At 35.9% G+C, this 15,795-nt stretch overlaps 1 protein-coding gene across 5 annotated transcripts in view; it reads left to right on the plus strand.

The window, feature by feature from the left end:
• Positions 1 to 15,795, plus strand: part of CSMD3 (CUB and Sushi multiple domains 3) — a 1,245,805-nt gene that overhangs the window by 578,522 nt on the left and 651,488 nt on the right. The gene's annotated exons all lie outside the window — the stretch shown is intronic.

The following is a 15,795-nucleotide window of genomic DNA, read 5'->3' on the forward strand; positions in this document are numbered from 1 at the left end:
AATTATAAATTTTACCCTTAATATGAACACACAGAATTTATCACACTTTGGCAGACCTTTCCTTGTATTAAGGTGTAAGCTATGTTTTTCTGTTTAGCTAGTCTGATGGTAATTTTTGTGGATCTAGGTTTAGAGCAACAGCAACCCTACCTCAACAACTGGCCTTGCCTGGCACGTGGCAGACACCCTCACAGATACTTGACTGAATGAATGTTTTGTTTCCCACTAAGCTAGACACAATGTAAGAAGCACAGAACAGAATTGAACAAATCATGCCCTTGAGGAATTTATAGTCTCATTGAAAACAGTACATTCAAAATGAAACAACCAGAGAACATCCCTAAGGCCACGGAGGCACAGTTGCATAGACAGTGTTTATGTCATAAAGACAATTCAAAATAAAGGAAGGACAGAAGACAAAAATGAGAATGTTAACCTTTGGGAGATAAATTCAATAGACTATGAATATATCACTTAGTTTCTCTTCGAGTTGAATATTACTGTATATTTATTTTGGAAATCATTCATTTTTTTAAACAACATTGATATTTGAGTGCTAAATATTTACTAGATAAAAGGAAAAAAAAAAAGATGAGTCAGAAATTATCTTTCTCTAAAGATAAGTGCTCTACTTTAGTGGGAAAAACACAACAGAAATGTGTGTATTACCAGACATCACAGCAACAGACACTGCAAGTGAGCAGACACAGAACTTTACATTCAATGAGAATAAGTAACTACTCTGCTTAGAAAAGTCTAGAAAATTTGATTTTAAAAAGTGAGTAAAGATTTAAGAAGGAAAGGCAGACAGACCTATAAGTTGATATATGGAATGATATACAAGACAGAAAACTTCACATAAAACTGCAGGGTCATGAAAGAGACCTGTTTTAGAAAGATAGCCAAACACTGATGAATGAAATATGGAGGAGCATAAACTTATTGAAGGTGGGGAAAAAAGGAGATATGTTGGTTAAACCGATGGATCTTACTTTGAAGGATCATATATGCCAATGACAAGGTAAGTACTGGGTTTTGGATGCATAAAGAAGGAGAGGATTTTTGCTTTTAAATTTCTCTAAAATAAGGATTACTTATTAATTAAATGCATTGAACAAGTATTTATTCAGTGATAATTATATGTCAGTCAGACATTGGGGTAAGTCGTAAGGGTAAAAAGATAACTAAGACAAATCTCTACTTGCAATGAACTTACTCTCAATGGTGCGGGGGGGGGGGGACAAGAGAAGATCCCATAGTTAATATAAAATTGCAATAATTGATCATAAACTCCATGCTAGAGTTATATAAAAGTTATAAAAAAGTTATATGGGGTAAATGAAGAAGACTTTGAGGAAGAAGCTGAGCTGAACCTTGAAAACGCAGTAGATAAGGCTAAAGAAACAGTGGTGGTTGTGAAGTGTACATCAAATAGAGGGAACCACATGGGAAAATGCATAAAATATCAGGGTGCACTGTGTTATAGAAAATAGAATGAGACTGGGGAGGGGTGACCCTGAAGGCAGGGTGTCCAGTTTGACTTTCAATTAAGTTTGACTTTCGATTAAGAGAAATGCAGAGAAGATGATAGAGGAGAAGTAGTTTGGAGCAGGTACCAATATATAATGGAGAAGAGGAGAAAGTAGAGCTTGTGGAAGAGACTAAAGCAGAAGTAGCTAGAAGCAGAGATGGATAACAGGAGAGAATGGTGCTGTAACAAAATAGTGGGGAGAGACTTTATAGATAAAGTGTGGTCAACATTGTTAAATGCTGCACAGTGAGTGAGAAAAATAAGAACTCAATCGAGTTCAGCAACCAAGAGGATGCCAGTGACCTTGGTAAAACCATTTTCATTGGAATTGTTGGTGTGGAAGACACAAGGCTATAGTTGATGAGTAATGAGGTGAGAAAATTGAGGCTTGAAGTGAAAAGCAGAAACTGAACTGTGAGGCAAAGGCAAGAGTGATGTTAGCAAATAGGAGCATGAAATTAGGGAAAGGTTTTTTGTTTTTGTTTTTGTTTTTGTTTTTGTTTTTGAAAGGTTGTTTTTAAGATATGACAGGTTTCAATAATGAGGACATGGCTCAGGTGCGTGTGAGTGGTTAAAGATACAGGGGAGAGCCGGACCAATTGGAAGATACGGTTCCCCAATATGAAGAATCTGGGGTTCAGAATAGAAGGGCACTGCCCTGAACTTGGATAGGAGTTCACACACCCTCTCCTCTCAGGCAGAAGACTGTGAAGAAGTAACAATGAAGGTGCAGATAATTTTACAGGAGGGAATCAGAAGAAGGCATTATTCTCAAATGGTGCTCTTCCTCCTCCCCCATTTTTTGTCTATAAAGTACATGAGGTTATCTAGGGAGAGGAAGAAATCCAGAAGTTCTGTGATTAAGCAAGGTGGAACTGAAGATGACATTGATAGGACTAGAAAGAGCTGGTGGAAGTCACCAAGCAGTCAGCCGCTGAGAAACAGCATCATATCCTCAGGGTTTCATTTAGCCCAGTGGTCCTCATCCCTGGCTGCACATTACGATCACCTAGAGAGCTTTTGAAATAAAAACCCATGCCTAGGTCCTAACCCACAGCAATTAAATCAAAGTCTCCAGAGGATTAGATAATACAGTTCATCTATCCCCTCTGAGATAAACTGGTCAGTTTAACTGCTTTGAGGGTTCAAAAAAACAACCTGAAATGATATTCTGTTTTCTTAGGGAGTCTCTCCCCCCTTCCCAGGAGTAATGTACTCACAGACCGGCTGTTTGCAACATTTAGTTACACATATCATATTCCTGTTCTACAGAGTAGCAAAGAGGAAGTTTGATGCATTCAGGTCACCAAGGCAGAGCAGCCGCTCACCACTTCCACTTCTTACTGGACACATCCAGATAGGAGAGCAATATAAAATTACATGTTAAATGTCAAAGATGGACTCATTTTCATACTTATCATGTATTACCAGCTGGGAATGGCACCGATTTACTTTTGAGATATATGTTTCGTGGGAAGAAATGAAATGGGGTCACAATTGAATGAGCTGCACTTCATTTGCACTTCTGCTGTCTATTTAGGATAGCTTTAAGCTTATTTATTCCAAGGAAACAAGGCAAGGCAAATGTAAGTTTGCAGCATGGGAATGGTTTTGAGAAGAAAATTAAATAACACTATGACTTTATGAAATATGAATTCTTTTTAAAGTTTGCCATAAATGCCAACATGTCAACATATGTATTAATTTCATATATCCTTTCCTTGTTGTCTATAGATTATACAGTTCACACAGCACTTGCTTTACTGGCTTATTATTTTGAATATTTTCTGTAAAGAATGTTTATTTCAAATTTCACATTTCTATTATATAGTTAACATCACTATGTCTTTCTTACTGAGTGTTCTTTCATTAGAAAACTCTTTTTAGGTTTCACACAAGTTACAAAAGTTATCTTGGATGATTTCGTGATGCTCTAAGCCTCTTTAAAGCTAATGAAATTCCAGAGTTCCTGGGCGGCTCAGTCAATTAAGTCTCCGCCTCTTGATTTCAGCTCTGATCATGATCTCAAGGTCATGAGATTGATCCCCTTGTCAGACTCCATACCAGGCATGGAGCCCTCTTAAGATTCTCTTTTTCCCTTTTCTCTGCCCTTCCCCACCCTCATAAATAAACAAATAAAGTTAATAAAAGTTCACGGTCATTTTCTTGGCCTTGGATAAACTTCTATTTCAACTTTTGAAGGATAAATATTTAAATTTAGTGGAATCTGCTGTTATATATTTATCCTGAAAATAAATACTTTGGGTCTTATGACACTGTTACCTTTTAATAACCATTAGCACACCTCACATCTCTCTGCATATTTCCACCAAATTCTAAGGGGAAAAGAAAAGGCGACAAAATATTTACATATAGAAAACAATAAGCAAAAGAAATGAGAAGAATTTTATTGCTTTTCTAGATCTACTTCCTCACAGATCAAATGTAGCTTTCTATAAGACTTTTAGGAATGCCTTCTGGAAAGCTGCTCACTTACCATTTTTTTACATTTATTTTGTTCTTTTCTGCACAAAATTTCTTTCAAAATTATCCAAGGGTGGCATATAATATTTTTCCTACCTATTTAGGTACTTTATTTTTTTTTAAGATTTTATTTATTTATTTGACAGGAAGAGAGAGATCACAAGTAGGCAGAGAGGCAGGCAGAGAGGGGGGGGGCAGGCTCCCTGCAGAGCAGAGACCCCCCCCCCCCATGCAGGGCTTGATCCCAGGACCTTGGGATCATAACCTGAGCCGAAGGCAGAGGCTTAACCCACTGAGCCACCTAATCACCCCTATTTAGGTTTTTAAAAAGAAAATTATATCACAAAGACCATGTTGTTAAAAAATGTTTTGTGAGGACTTCATAAAAGGACTCCAGTTTTCCTCATTTTCATAAACATAAAACTATTTATTAATTAAATACAACAGCATACATTCTGAGCCATGAACACCAAAGGCTGCACTTACCTTTTACTTTTTTTCTTTTTGAATGTTTTCATTTGTTAGGAAATACTGACAGAACTGGTGATGTGAACATGTTCCCCAACCCCCAACCCTCATAACTGCCTGATAAAATTAAAAACCTGGGAAGAATATGAGTAGTTTATTTTAGAAATTATAATCACAAAAGAAGGAAATAGTGGAAATTATTAGTATATTTAGAGTGAAAAACTGCAATTTCAAATAAATTGTAATTGAAATTTACCTACAATCTTGTAAAGATATTATGGCTCAGTAGCACTTTCAGAGGCTGAGGACTAGAGTCAAAAAGAATTTGTGTAGGGGAAGATATCTACAGACACTGAAGTGGCATACAGAGAGTGGGCAGAGGAACTCTGATTTTAAAAAGGCAAGTGCAGATCATAGATAGATGGGCATAAGACCAGCACTGAACACTGATATGTGACATATACCTATAAGAACCCTGCCAGGCTGTCTAAAGCTAAGAAGGGTTAGAAATATTAAATATGCTGAAGAATAATAATTAAAAAATAATTTTATTTATAGGAAATAAGGAAATCAATTATATATATAATTATATATATATATAATTATTATAATGTAGGCTGGTATTTTCTAAAGTTATCTTTGAGTATTAATAATAAACATATAGGAAAGGTGATCAGACAAACTGACAATTTGTTACATTACTTTAACTATAGAATTTGTCAGACTTTTTAATATTTCTGGTTTTGTCATTTATCTTTAAAAGTAGAAATGTAGTGTGTAACACAGGCTCCAAGTAAATGCTGATTTGAGCTAAACATTTTGGAAGATGTTGGTTTGGGGTGTGTAATGTCAACCATTCCCTAACTGTTCTCACCTCCAGTTTCTCTTTTTTTGCATTTATTCCCCATATCTAGAGTACTCTAGTTGAAAAATTAATAATAATAAATAAAAACCAAACTCTTCCACTATGCCACCCCATTCTACAAACAACCCATTGTTAATTGTTGAATTCAATTTTTTTTAAATTATGTTCAGTTAGCCAGCATGTAGTACATCATCAAAACTTCTGAATGTGGTATTTTGGAGCCCCAAATATTGTTCCTGAACTTTTCAACTTTATTTCTTCTTAGCCCCAAATACTGCTCCAGAAAGCTAAATACCAGCAAGCCCTAAATGTCCCTTTAGTGAAAAGAAAATACTTGGATTCAAGAATTATCTCCTCTTGTGTGTGTGTTTTTGGTGATAGTAATATCAGTATCTTTAATTTCCTCTCTTTCACAGGAATTGTGCTGACTATACATATTATCTTATTATAATGCAATAATTTTGTCTTTTGTAGATGAAAGTAGATCAAGCAAATGAGAAAACACAGCTCTTGAGTGCTGGAACCAGGGTTCAAGTTTAGATGTGTACAATCTCAAAGTTCGTGGTGTTTTCACTCTCCACAGTGAGCTAAAGAGCTTAAAACAGAGAAAAGTGCAGAATATAGAAACCCCTGGACATGATGAATAATCAGTTAAACTGTGCAAAGTTTCACATAGGTTTGGTTCTTAGGAGGATTTTTGGGGAAAAAATGGACTCTGCTTCAACTTATATGACTTTTTTCTTCTTTGGGGCAGATTTTCTTTTTCTTTCTTTCTTTCTTTTTTTTTTTATTTTTTTATTTTTCCTGTACTACCTAAATCCTCACTCAATTGGGTCTGTGTATTTTGTCCAAACAGTTTTTCTTATTTAACTTCTCTATTTTCTGGTTCATCTCCCCTTAGTTGTCCCTTGGAAAAGTCCCCTCCCCACTTCTTCTGAAAACTAAGGGTCTTCCCAAATTTCGGATTTCACCTTTTTGATGGGTAGATATTCATAGTTTATCTTTTATCTTCATAATCAAAAAGTATGGTAAACATTGGCATACCTAATTATACTTCAAAAATGTACCCTAAGAAGCTTGAGGTTATGGTTAATATATACACTGATGAATTTTTAAAGAAACAGATAATTTTACAAATGGATATTCAGGCCCTATGGCCATATTCTGGAAAAAATAAGGGAAACAATATTATTTAGGAAAAATCTGGAAAGTTGGTAGGATATTAAGTGGTATGTGGAGACTGAAGCCTTAGGGAGAAATAGCCAGTGAGAAATACTTGGGGGTACCTGGGTGCTCAGTCCTTAAGTGTCTGCCTTCTGATCAGGTCATGATCCAAGGGACCTGGGATAGAGCCCCATGTCATACTCCCTGCTCCATGGGAAGCCTGCTTCTCCCACTCCCACTCTCCCTGCTTGTATTCCTCTCTCACTGTGCCTCTCTCTGTCAAATAAATAAAGTAAATCTTAAAAAACAAAACAAAACAAAAAAGATATCCTTGGATCAGATGAAGAAAGGATCTATGAGAAAGGAATGGTCTAATATATAATTCTTAACTAGGTTTTTAATTTAATTTTTTGTGTTGCTGCCATGTAAACTCCTTACTTGTCTCACTCCCCACATCTTAACTAATAAGTAACCATTGATCCTAGTAATTGGTGGTGGTTGGGAAGACTAAATAACAAATAAAAATAACAATTATCTCTTTTTTAATTATTAGAGAGGTTTTTTTTGTTGTTGTTGTTAGTGAAGTTTAGAGTTCTCATATTATAGAGGCTTGATTTTATTAAAGCATTAGGAGATATGTGAGCTGTGTGTGTGTTTGTGTGTGTGTGTGTTGTTTTTTTTGATAGCTCTTATAGCACATTGCTTGATAGGAACTCTGGTGATAAAAAAAATCTGGCTTGATTTTATTAAAGCATGAGAAGGTATGTGAGCTGTGGTGTGTGTGTGTGTGTGTGTGTGTTATTCTCTTGATAAATCATGTAGGATATTGCTTGATAGTAACTCTGGTGATATTTAAAAAACAAACAAACAAACAAACAAAAAAAAACCCCTATTTTCCAGTCTTATGAATTCAGTATGTGCCTCATAGGGATGTCAGAGAAATGTGTCAAGAACTATGAAGGGTCTGAGGTTTTTCCATACTTGCATACATACAAGTGACCTTGACATACTTTTATAGATGCTAGTAGATATTAAAAGACTCCTAGGTCAGCGACAAATGACAGTTTACTACTCCCAGCAGTAGTTGGAAGGAGGAGGAGGAGGAGGAGGAGGAGGAGGAGGAGGAGGAGGAGGCCAATCATTATCATTGTTGCCAATTCCCTGAGCTCCAGTTCTTGAAGACCAGATAACAGCTGCTCGTGCATAGGTTGCATTATAGGAAAGGAACCCTGAGCATAAGGAATCCAGATCTTTTATAATGGACTATATTCCCGCCTATTTCTTTGCTCAGGTGGGAGATATTATCTCTATCTTCCAAGACTGTAAATATATTCGTCCTTTGCTCTTGAAGGAGATACCATTTCTGTCTTCCAAGGCTGCTCAATATACAAACAGCCTTAAAAAGATAGTCCAGAACAAAGACCGTGCTTTTGCTTGCAAGATGTGTGCAATTATGATAGACCCATGGAGAATTGCCTCCTGACAATATCCACCCTCATTTCTCTAGCCTTCGCTTCTGGTGCATTTTCCCATGAGAATTTCCATTAGTCAGAGGCAAATTAATCTGAATGCCAGAGGCTGGAAACAAATCCATTCAATTTTCATCATCCAGCATTTAATTAAGATTATTATCAACAAGACTCTACACTACAGAATGAGGCCAATCCCCAGAGACCCAGACCCAAGTAGCATAACAAATTACATCAACTTTCAGTGTCTACATTGGAAAATCATGTGGCTTTTTCCTTTCATTTACATATTGATATTTACACTCATCCCAGGATGTTAAGCCAATACTATCAGATTCATTAATAATTGTCTTGGCCCACAAGGCAGAAGTATAGGGCAATTCTACCATCTTCAACAATTCTAGCCAGAAGTTGAGAGTGATATAAATGACTTCAGAATGAAGGTGGTGTCACTGATCATTTCAGCTAAGGCCAGTAGCTTCCCTCAAGAAAATGAGGTAACCATATGTGGTGAGATCTCCACAGTTATCTTATTGTTACATGATCTATAGGTGGTGTTTCCTTAAACTCTTGAATATCTCTTATTAATACCCCTAAAACAGATATCACCATATTTTAGAAGAAAGGCTGGTTAATACATGTCTCCCCATAAGAAGAGCCCCTAGGGCATACCTCATGCCTCTGGAAAGAACCTGTTTTATAAAATTGCTGCCCCCACCTCCAAGGAGGACTACATCAGTCAGGGGACCCCAGTTGATAGGGATTTCAAAGTGCTTCCAGAAAATTAGTTAAAAAATAGCTTTTGCAGTGAAGTTCAAATAATTGAGTTTGGTCTTTGTTTTGGAAGAACTCTCTGTCCTATCCATCTAGACCACCAGAAGGTTGACATTTGTCCACCCCATGCAATGACAAAGTAAAAACTAGAAGCATGGCAATGGAAAATATATGGAGGTAACAAAATGTGTTTTAACTGGGAGGTGTAGAAATTGGGGCTATCTCCTGCTGTTTCCATAGACCTCTTGGTTAAGCTTAAGGGGCAATCATGGTCAAACCATTGTAAAAGACATTGGTCCAGAGATAACAAATCTACCAATAAGTTAAATTCATGGACTCACAACAGTTTGGGAATGCTATTCTAAGGTATTTTCCTAAAAAAAAAAAAAAAAAAAAAAAAAAGCACTTTCCCTCTCTACCAAGTGTTGTCCTGCCTTCACTGCCACAAAATCTGTGTCTTATTTACCTTTTCTCTAATCAGCAAATATTCTTATATGGATATTTCTTCCAAATATATCATATAAAATATATTGTATAAAATACATTTTTATAAAACTTACAGAGACCCAATATGTCCCCAAATTTGGTCCATGTGGGCTTCTGTAAAGGGGCTCAGTGATTATTGTATACTTAACAAAGTGATCATTATTCTTATAATCTATGACAAAGCACGCCATACCATGAATGGTCAAGATAGAATCTCAAACTGCAAAATAGATCTGTATATACCCTAGCCCTTTTGTTCATTACCCAGAAAGTAGATAAGAAACAATGATCCCTGTCTGGAGATGGTCTCATTCAGTGACCAAACTGCCTTAGAAAGGCTCGCAGACCAGAAGAAAGGGGTGAGGTAGAGCTAGGGACTTTTTAAGTCCATTTTGAAAGAGTCCATTCTAATACTCAGCAATTCCAGATGCTTGCAGGTGGTAGAGAACATGAAAAGTCCATCAAATTCTTTTACTATCAGCCCATTTTTTAATGGCTTTTGTGATAATAGTTCATCCACTTTCAGACTGAAAATAGTTCTGAAAGCCAAAAACATGACAAGTTTTATTTCAAGGCTCCAGTAGTATGGATTTGGATTATCAGACTGGATCAGCAACACCATAACCTGAACAAGTGTCAACCACTAATGAAGCACTAACACACTACTGATAACTTTGAGAGGAGGTCATGGCCAGTTGTAGTCAATCTGCCAGAAGCAGGCAGGAATCTGACTTAAGTAATGTGATTTTCCCTACCACAAGACAAATGGGACAGCTTTTGGCAGAAATCACAAATCTTGGATGTGATGATCTTTTCTGCATCAGAAACATAGAGTCCTTTATTTTGTGCCCAGTTGATAATAATATACGTATTGCAGTGTCCAGTAAGATGATTGATCTGAGCAGCAATGGTGGCATTTTGGGTAATGCAGGCTTGACCAGCAGTTTGGTTCCAGTAGGTCTCATCAGAGAAAAAGTCCTTTTCATAGTCAGAGATTCTGAAGCCGCTTAATGTTATCTCCAAATGGATCTGTGGTTGACATTATACACTGCAGAAAGTTCTGAGTCATTAGATGGTCCCACTATTGTCATTTTTCCTCATCAAGCATTAGTCTTCTTACTCTCTCACCTCTGAAGTGAAGTGAACCAGAGTCCTAACTATTAACCTTATTTCTTCCCAAAGTAGTCATAAATTTCCCTATTTCACCTATAGTGCACATAAGCATATCTGTAGCTTCTCAGCAAGTGGGTAGAAACTTCTGTCCCTTTTCTAATACAAACCTTAACACTAATTGCTACTACAGTGTGTACCTGAAGCTGACTGCCAACCTGGTAAGATACTTTCCTACCTGGAAGAGAGTTAGCATACTTAGCATTCCGTTAAGACAGCTAACTTGGAAATTACTTCACAGTACTCATCCTGCAGCATTCCTCTCCCCCATGCTTCCTCCTTCATTCAACAAACAATAAACTGGAGGAGCATTTCTTGCCTGTTGGACCATTCAATGTGGTCATTGTGTTTGCCATTGATTTCCATAGGCTTTTGTCAAATCACATTAATTGGCTTGTGACACCATCATTCTTCTCTTAAAGGGTCTTGGTTTTGGTCAGAATCCCATTCTCATAACCAAAACTATCAAAACCTAAAAGACCTGAGATTTTAGCATACTTCCAAATTAAAAGTTACACTTCCACAGTTTCATGGATGTTGGCAGCAGTTAAAAAGTTTACTACTCACACCAATAGGAGTAATCAAAGTTTCAGCTTTTGTGTCAGCTCCTCAAGTCCCTGTTTCCACATGCCCAGATAAAGAGGACAAGATAACTGTGCACATGCTGTGCATTGCAGGAGAAGAACACTGACTTTCGAGAACCCTAATCTTTTATAAAGGGCAATAGTCATGCTTGCCCCATTGCTCTGGAGGGAGATATAGCCCTATCTTCCAAGATATAAGAAAATCTGGCACTTTTTCTAAATGGAAGTCTTCTAAGGGTGTTTGATAAATAAACATTCTTGAAAAAATAGTCCAGAACAAATGATTCTGCATGCAAGAAATGCAAACACACAAGAGACCCACAGAGAATTGTCTCCCAACAGCCTAGAAACAACCTACTTAATCCTAAGGGCACTAAATTCCTCCTCAGCAGCCTGTGTGACTCTATGGACCATGACTGCCATGATGGCTCTAAAGGGGATTGATCACTTTCCATCCATGGATCCAGAAAAAGTGTTACTAACACAGTGAATAAAAAAATGTGGCAACCAATAGCAATGAAAGAAAACTAAAAAATAATTACAAATATGAAATTGCTATAAATTATTTTAGTAAATACTACAACTTTCCATACTGAAAGCAATTTATCCTAACCAATGTCAGCCAGTAATTCTTTTAAGTGCCAAAGCTAATTAGAAGACTCATGTATAGATAAATAGATACAGATCCAGTAGACAATTAGGCAAAAAAAAAAAAAAAAAAAAAAAAGAGTTTAGTGGGTGTGGATGAAGATAAATATATGATAATAAATCTTTAGTGAATTCTTTAGAATTTTGAAGACTAAAATGTTTAGGAGGATATTTTTTTTAAAAAAATGTCAATGTGAAAATATAAGTTTCTATGATATGCTTTAGATTAATCTGATTCAATATTTTGTCAAAGGACATAGAACAGTATTATAAATTCACAATTTGATAAATTCACAATTGATGTTGGTTACTTAGATTTCTACAAAAGTAGATTTGTGTCTTACCGCTCCACTAACTAGTAAATGAAGAGGAAAAATTCCCAGGTTCTGCATTGTCCAAGACAATTGTAACAGTGTTCAGGTCATGAGAAAGTAGATGAGAGTGCTGAAGTAAGAATAGATTTAAACCATCTAATACAAATTAATTAAGAATTCAAAACTTTCACATTTGATATTTTAAAGAAAGTTGCATGTGTATGTGTGTCCAGATTGTGATCTGTATGTATATAAAATTGAAATTAATCTCATTAACCCTATTAATTAATATATTATTTTTTTGTTTTTTTTATTTTCTTTTTAAAATTTTATTTTTTCAGTATTCCATGATTCGTTGTTTATGTACCACATCCAGTGCTCCTTGCAATACATGCCCTCCTTAATACCCACCACCAGACTCACTAATTAATATATTACTGTTCATTTTCAAGACCCAGTTCTATTTTCTTTATTTACAGTTAATAATCAAAACCTTGCATGTTAGGCAATAATAATACAAAACATTGAAAACGGAGTTTCAATTTTATATCTTCTGTGATTTCCCAAAGCATTGTACAACAACCAAGAAGTTAATGTTTTACAACAGAATCAAAAATTCACTTTCTCCTTAAAATGATGTTATCTTGGGATGCCTGGGTGGCTCAGGCGTTGGTTAAGTTGGTTAAGCAGCTGCCTTCGGCTCAGGTCATGATCCCAGCGTCCTGGGATCGAGTCCCACATCCGCCTCCTTGCTCTGCAGGGAGCCTGCTTCTCCTTCTGACTCTGCCTTCCACTCTGTCTGCCTATGCTCGCTCTCACTCGCTCTCTCTCTGACAAATAAATAAATAAAATCTTTAAAAAAAAATGATGTTATCTTGACAGAATTGAAAATATAGTCTATTTTCTTATAAAGATCATATTATCTCATATGTGATGAAAGATAAAGATACTGTGGTCTTAGCAATAAAATATTCAGTTTTCTATAAATTTGTATGCCATTGGTAACTAATATATATGCGTAGATACGTATGAATAAGCATGCATTTAAGTCTAAGTTTATATACATGTATGTATTTTGTAGTTTAAATCTTACTCAATTTCATTTTATTTTAATGTTGCAATCAAATCTCAAATGTGTATATTGTGTTAAAATAGGCACTGCCACTAAGTTTATACATTTTTGTTACTCCATTACACTTAAACCTTATCATTCAAATTATGCAGCCAGAAGTAAAGAAAGTCTAAATACAGTATTTCCCTTTGCTAGAAACAAAATAATCACTAGAGTACTAATGTATAACAAAAAAGCCTTCTTCACAGGTAACACAAAATTTGGGCTTAAGAACTACAACGACAAGTGAAAATAGTATACTATGTGATAAATTTTGTTAATGCAAAAGCAACAGAAACATAGTGCCATCAGCAAGCTAAACGTAATTATATTATTGGCAGGAAAATTGAATTCTTCAAGCAAAAGAAAGATATTTTCTTTGAAAATAGTCCATAAATATTACAGTCTTCAAGCACTAAAAAATGTGGCTAGTATTCTTGATACCTTTTTCTATTGGTTTTTATTAGGCACTGTAAATTTATGAAGTTATTTAACATTGGAAGATTGCTTAAAATTTTATTACAATGTCATTTGTGCATAGTAGTAAGAAATAATAATATTTATAAAAATATTTCTATATGGATAATGATTTGGCTGGCAAATATAAGCAGAGTAGGCAATATCTATTTAAAATTTGAAATCCTCCATCTTGCTATTTATAAATATCTTAAATATCTTGCTATTTGGAAATAGCAAGGTAGGGGCCCCTCCATTATTGTTTCGTTAACCTTTCTTTATTTTTTTTTTAAATTGGAGATTAGATAATAGAAATTACACTTCCTGCCACATCTACGTATTAACCATTTCAAGCTGTAGTTAAAGTTAGAGCGTGTTCTCTCTGTCCCTCTATTACTCTCTTCTATGCCTGTCTTGTTCATTCTTGTATCCCTTCTTGCCTTTACTTCTCTACACACACACACACACACACACACACACACACGCATGAACTGTATCTTCAGGAATTGTCTATTGCCTCTTTCCATGGAAGAATAACATATCAATTTATTAATTGTTTTGTTAAAGTTAATCTGGCAAATGATTTACCAAAATGACCAATTTTCTGAGTTTTTTATCAGATAAGACTCAAATGAGAGACTATAATCCATTGGGTCAGAATAGACCCCTACCAGTAGACATCTATCCTACTTCTCCTTTCACTTTCTTAATTTTTAGCATCACAGTTTTCTTCTATACTACTAACTAAAATGTCTATATTTAGTCTTCATTTATTTTACACATATTTATAGATTATTAATTGAGTGCATTCTGTACATCAGGCATTGGCCTAGGCTCTGGGACCATAACATGAAACAATAATGAGCATGTTTTCTGTCCTTATTGAACGTACTAGTGGTAAGTGGGGAAACAACACACACACACACGTGCGCACGCACACACACACACACACATGTGCAATTCAGTCAGAATTATGACATCGTAAGTGACGTTTGTCTCAACTAAAAACAATAAATAGAATCATTGCCTAGAAATGGGAAGGTTTATTTGACCAAATGATGGTTAGTTAGACTTCTGAAGAATGCGGAAAACTTCACTATGGGAAGAAGAGAGGGAAGAGTTTCCAAGCAGAGGGAGGAGGCTGTACAAAGGCTGTGGCTGGAGGGAATATGGTGGAGAACTGAGAAGGCCAGAGTAGCTGGAGATAAAGATTGTTTTGAAATCAGCCTGTAGAGGCTAGTGGGGTCCGACTATGCAGGATTTTGAAGGCTATGCTATGTTTGGTTTCATTCTAAGAGCAGTGGGAAGTCATTTGTTGTTGCTGCTGTTGTTCAGAGGCCGAAGACATAGATGATCAGATTTGTGTTTTGGAAAGATAACATGCTGCTTGTAGTGATGAAAATGGAAGCAAGGTCTTCTCAGCAAGAAATTTTAATAACTTGGGTTGTGCTAGTCATGATGGAAATGGAGAGAAATGAATGAGAAATTACATAGGAGGAAATTTCAGAGATTATGTAGGAGGAAAAAATCCATAGAATTTAGAGATGGATTAAATAAAGTAGGCCTGGGTGCAAAATAAATAAATAAATAATATTATAAATAGCTTTTGAATTTGTGATTTATATCGTTTCCTAGTTATATGTAACAAAGCATCCCAAACTTAGTAGTTTAAACATTGACAATATTTATTTTGCTCAGGTATCTGCAATTTGAGCTGGGCTTAGCAGGAGCAGCTCATCTTTCTATCACTTAGCATCTGCTGGGCAGTTCAAAGGCTGGGAGAGGGAATAATCTGAAGTCTCTCTTTCCCCATGCCTGAGATTTGAGGCTGGCTAATGATGAGATATCTTAGAGCTGTGTCCTGAACACCCACGTGTGGACTTTCTGTGTGGGTGCCTCCCTTCTTTATAGCACAGTGGCTGGGTTTCAAGGGCACACTCCCTGAGAGTGCCAAGCAGAATCTCTAGAGCCTTTCATGACTTTGCCTTGGAAATCACTCAGCATCACCTCCATCCCATTACATTCATTAGAAACAAGTCAGTAAAGCTGACATCTATTCAAGAGGGGGAGTGTGAAAGAATTTGTGAACTTGTTTAATTCCAGGATTGATAACTTGATGTCAGATAGCCCCACTATTGAGAGAGAAAACTTTAGGAAAAGACTAAATTTGAAAAAAATATATATATATATATGCATCTTTTGCTTCTAATTGATCTTTCAGCATCTGTTTCACATGCTCTGCTTTTTCTAGAATTTGTCTATTACTTGTAA

This window comes from Mustela nivalis (genome assembly GCF_964662115.1).
Source record: "Mustela nivalis genome assembly, chromosome: 2".
NCBI classification, from domain to species: domain Eukaryota; kingdom Metazoa; phylum Chordata; class Mammalia; order Carnivora; family Mustelidae; genus Mustela; species Mustela nivalis.